Source organism: Trachypithecus francoisi, unplaced genomic scaffold (assembly GCF_009764315.1).
Source record: "Trachypithecus francoisi isolate TF-2019V2 unplaced genomic scaffold, Tfra_2.0 Lachesis_group0, whole genome shotgun sequence".
In the NCBI taxonomy this organism is placed as follows: Eukaryota; Metazoa; Chordata; class Mammalia; order Primates; family Cercopithecidae; genus Trachypithecus; species Trachypithecus francoisi.
Window position 1 is genome coordinate 115,629,633 of NW_022681453.1, and position 5,862 is coordinate 115,635,494.

The following is a 5,862-nucleotide window of genomic DNA, read 5'->3' on the forward strand; positions in this document are numbered from 1 at the left end:
ATGTCTGTACTTTGGTACTCGTCAGTCCTTCAGCTGTGGGAAATTGCCCTCAGATGAAGACACCCAAGACCATGCTTGCTCTGCAAGACCACTCCTTATCCAATTACCAGTAGATGCTGGAATTAAAGAACCAGACCCCTTGCCATGATTTGAGACAACTCTAAAGGCCTTCCCAGCTCCCAAGCTCTCCAGAAGACAGGCTGAGGTTTTTATTGTGACTGCATCGTAGCTCAATTCCCTTCACTTCCACAGGTGTTAATTCCAAAAACAATCCCCAATAAACTTCCTGCACGTAAGTCTCCATTTTTAAGTCTCCTTTTCAGGAATACCTACCTACACCACGAAATTAGTTATTATGATTATTATGATTTTCACCAGGCACTTAGCATATTAATTTAATTCTACTTCCCCCAAACAAAACTGTAAGGCTACTGTTAAAGTAAAGCCATTACAGTCAAGGAAATTGAGACTTAGAAACATCAAATACCTTACCTATTGTCACACAGGCTATAACTGGTGGAGACAGGATTTGAGCGAGGTCAGCCAATTTCTCAAGCCTATGAGGTTTTATGAGTGATCAAGTATCGCTGTCAGAAGCAATAGCATGAAAAAATATATGTATCTTTGAGCTTGGGGGAATGCGAAAAATTAGGGAGAGATAAGTCTTAGAAAGACAGAACAGTTCAAATTGGAATAAACCATGAACGCCACAGCCAATATGGATTTACCCAAAAATTGAACCAGTTCTGTAGAATTCTCCATTATTCTCATCCCAAAGAAGGAAAAACAGTATGCCTTATTGACAGGGATAAAGCTAATAGAAAAGTTACATTTGAACCCTTAACTCTGTTATATCCTTACCAGGTATGAAGAATGGCATGATAGAAGGAGAAGTGGATGGCAATAGCACAGAAACAAATCCAAAACCCTCCTCCTCAAGGATTATGGGGTGAAGGTGCCAGTCGTGGAATGCTGCACTCTTATTCTCCTGTGTTTATTCAGCCTGGGGCTGAGGTTTGCCTTGGAGTTGTAACCTTTATAAGGGGTTTGCTTAATGACAGAATTATTCAACTGCATACCTCACCCCAATTAGAAAGAGGCTGTTTGGATTCTAATTGACCTTGACACAAGTCTGCTTAAAGAGATTCCCCAAGAATTATAGAGCTACTTTCAGAGTTTGACTTGGCCAGGAAAATGAAATGTAACACGGTTTTTCGAATTTTCTGCACTTACTATGAAACGACCGAGCCACAGGTATCAAACATGCTTTGTTTTTGTGTTATAATCACATTACAAATTGAACATTTCCACATGTGCAAGTTGGCAAATCTGCAATGAATGATTATGAAGATTATAATTACATATATCAGGTATATATGGCCAACATATTTTCACTCACACAAAAGTATATTTCCCTACTCCCTAGACATCCATGTATAGTGTGTTTATAGGATGTAAAACCATCATCCTATATATAAACCAAAAATGTATTTTTTAAACAGTTATTGCCAGGTCAGGTGATAAGTCAACATAATATTTGGAAGGTGTAAATACCAGGAAGGGATAGAGATTCCTAAGCTAACCATGAGGAAATGACTAACAATAATAGGTTGAAATCAAGAGAACATAATTTGGACTGAATATCAGGAGGAGAGAAAATAAGCTTCTGGCTACAATAACTGTTAGTCTCTGAAATAATTCTTAAGGGAAGCAGAGTTCTCTTCCTTACCCAGGACTTTGGAAATGAGGCATGCATTCTTGGAGTCCCTTCTAACAAGCAGTTTTGCTTGGGGAGAGGAAGGAGATCTTTTCCATTTCTGTTTTCAGAGACTTGATATTAAATCTCAAAAATCATTATGTAATTGCCCTTTAAATGTTCACCAAACCACCTTTGAGCATGATCCTGCATTTACGTTGTAGCAAACATTATGTCTCCTGTTCCTTCACAGCCAAGAAAAATCCATCCCATGGTCGCACAGTTTGCAGCAACCAGGAATTATTTTCAGCTTAATCCTGAAGACCACTTGGTAGTCTTTCACTCATCTGAGTACATCTCCCAAGCACTGCAATAAAGAGTTCTCTAAGAATTGCAGCTAACTGCCTTAGTTAGGCGTACTCTCCTCATTTGTCTCAATCCTGCTTTTCCCTAGTTCACAGAGAAAGCGAAAGCCTAGAGTATGAACAACTGTTAAGCTCCCTCTCCACCTACAAATTGATCTACATTCATAGCTTCCCTCCTTCCCTCCTTGCAAAGGCCAAGGCCCTCTTCACAGATCTCTGCACTAGATCCTAACCCCTCTTACCTCCTGCAGGGACTTGCTCTGTGAGCTACTCCACTCTTTCCGAGCTCTCAAATACTCTATCTCCCCATCTCTTCCTCTCTCAAGAATGTGTTTTACCCCCAAGCATATAAATATGCCTTTTCCCATCCTTTTTCTGGGTGGGGATGCTTCTCCAGTCAGTTCTCTAGAGGGCAGAGCACACTGCTGGTGGGCATACCTCAAGCCAAGGAGTGGCCATAGGGTGGGTGTTAGCAGGGAAAGAGGTATGGACAGAGTTTGGACTTGTAACTGCAGTGGTCACACACACACACGTGTGTATACAGAGCTCCTCACAACATAAAGTTTACTGGGGTTGGAAGAAAAAGGAAGATCTTCTGTTTGAAGTACAGGGTATTCAGATTGACCTCTCCAAACAATCATATTCTAGAGCAGAACTCAGGAACGCAAGAGTTTGAAATTTAAGCCTGGTCTTCCAGGTGGTTATAAGGTATATTTATCAAGTTGGGAGTATAGAACACATTTAATAGTTCTTTGTATTGGTTCCTAGCTTTGAGATGTTATACATGTGGTAAGTTTGCCTCCATTCATACCTTTGCCTTGGGCCCTGGAAATACAACAGATGGGCTTCCTGAAACTACCCTAATCTGGCTTATTTACCTCTATCTTGCAACTCCTATTGTTAAAGTTATCGATAATGTTTTTCTGGTTCTTTCCATTTGACACTTGACCAATACCTCCTCAAAACTCTCCTCTCTCAGTATCACATTACCATTCCAGCTTTCTCCCTTTTTCTCTGCCCTTTCTTATTTGTCTTTCTTGGGTGCTTAGTATGTCATCAGTTATTGAAATAGTAAAATTTCCCAGAATTTCTGTTTTTGGGCATGATCACCACAGACCTCTCTCCTAGTGGGAGCTTTCTAGATTCTAAATCTGATCATATTCTGGTACTGTGAAACTCTACAGTGGCTCCTCGTGATGGCCTGCAGTATAAATCCACACACTTCTCATCAGTTGAGGGATTTATAATCATCTGGCTTCTCCAGCCTCATCTGCTACTCCCTTCCTGTATGCATCCAACTCCATCCAAACTGCAGCTCCCTGAGGCCAGCATTGTCTTTCATGCTTTGGGCTGTTACCCAGGGGTTTCTTTTGCCTACAATATGCTTCCCTCCATTGTCTATCTGGTTAAACTATACACCATCCATTGGGGTTCATCTTATCCATGTCTGCGCAGCATCTGGAGACTTACTTGGGTAGAATTTTGTGTGTATGTTCACAGACAGTTTCATAAAGGCTTCACACTTTCTCCTGTGTTGGGGGAAAAATATCCATAAACTCCTCCTCTCCCACCCCCATAATGAAGAGTGAGATGTATTTCCTTCCAATGTATATGCTAACTTTTATAAGACTTTAGGCCGGGCGCGGTGGCTCAAGCCTGTAATCCCAGCACTTTGGGAGGCCGAGACGGGCGGATCACGAGGTCAGGAGATCGAGACCATCCTGACTAACACGGTGAAACCCTGTCTCTACTAAAAAATACAAAAAACTAGCTGGGCGACGTGGCGGGCGCCTGTAGTCCCAGCTACACGGGAGGCTGAGGCAGGAGAATGGCGTGCACCCGGGAGGCGGAGCTTTCAGTGAGCTGAGATCCGGCCACTGCACTCCAGCCTGGGCGACAGAGTGACACTCCGTCTCAAAAAAAAAAAAAAAAAAAGACTTTAATTGCAGCTTATAGACAATTCTGTTTTCAGCACTTTACCATGATATCTTAAGAATTTTTCTGTTATCTTGTGGTAGCAAAGCATTATAATTGTCTTTAAAATGTATTACTAAAATGTTTTTTACCAGCAACGTAATATGATCAGACCTGTGATTTGAAAAATAAATCTGTTAATGATGTAAAGGACTGATGTGTGAATAGACTGGAACCAGGAAACCAGATAGAAGTCTATTTGATCAGCCAAGCAAGAGATGAGGAGTAGAACATCGTAGAGCCAGGGAGGAAAAGGGGGAAAAGGAAGACACGGGAACAGATACAAGAGAACTTTGTGAAGAGGAACTGGCAGACCTCAACGAAAGATTCCATGCGGCAGAAAAGGTGGAGACAGGTGTCTCTACTAGATGATGCTGTGAAGCAAACTACAGAGGAAACATTACGGAAGATAGTTTCCTGGAGAACAGTGAATTGAGTTTCTGCATTAATATAACCATTTGGGGAGTCTTCATGCAGACAATAATTGAATGATTGATATTTTAATAACTATGAAAGACAAATTAGAGGAAATGTATAGAATGCATACATTGATATCAATGGTAAGGACTGTCAGGTAGATTAGAAAAGATTAAGATATTCTTAGGTTAAGTATTAACTCCTGGAAAACAAGAGCTAATAAAAAATAAAATGTAAAGCATTAGTGATCTGTGAATAATATTTATATAATCATATGCAAAATATATTTATTATCTTAATTTTTAAACACAATCCTGAGCTATTCAGTAACTGTTATGTAACTACATTGGGAAGACAGGAGGAAGGAGTATGGAGGGATTGCATAGACAACTAAATTTTTATTTTCCATAACAGGAATCTGAAGAGAGTATCTAAAGATGAAACCAATGAATAAATAGCAATATAAGAATGTTATTTATAAATGAGTAAACACCTAAAAGGCTTGAAATTGAATGCACACTGAAGTAGGAAAAAGGAATAAGATAAGAAACTAATGGATTTTAAAAATATTTATTATAAAATATGTAAAATAAATTGACTTTTAAAACTTGATAGTAATGAAATAGCAAGCAGATTAAAGGTAAAATACTATATTTACTGGTATGCACACATATATGTCAACATATTTTAAAGCACAGTTAGGAACACAAATCATAAGTGCCAGCTCAATCAATTATCATAAAACAAACACACCCATCTAGCCATCACCCAAACTAAATGGAACATAATTAGCACGCAGAAATTCCATCTTAAGCTCTCTATATCATTAGTCCTTCCCTCCTATGCAAAAGTAACCACTATTCTCACTACTGTTATCATAGATTAGTATTGCTTTTTAAAACTCAATTTAAGTTGAATAACACAGTATGTATTCTTTGCATCTAAATTATTTCACTTAAAATTGTGTTTGGGAAATTCATCTATGCTGTCGCGTGTAGCTGCAGTCATTAATTTTTAATGTTATATAGTATTTTCCTATATACAAATACCACAATCACTGGTTTACTCATCTATTCTATTGTTGATGTATACTTAGAGTGCTTACAGTTTACAGCCATTAAGGTTGCTGTGAATACGTTTGTACATGAATTATGGTGCATATATGTACACATTTCTGCTGAGTAGCTAGATCATATGGGATAATATATATTCAATTTTAATAGATAACATTTAAACCATTTTCTAAACGGGTTATACCAATTTATATGCCCATCAGAAATGTGGGAGAGTTACCATTGCTCTGCATCTTACCAACACTTGATATTGTCAGTCTTAATTTTGTAAGTCTGGTACGTGTGAAGCAGTATCTCACTGGGCTTTTTAATTGGTATTCCTTGATTTCTGATGAAG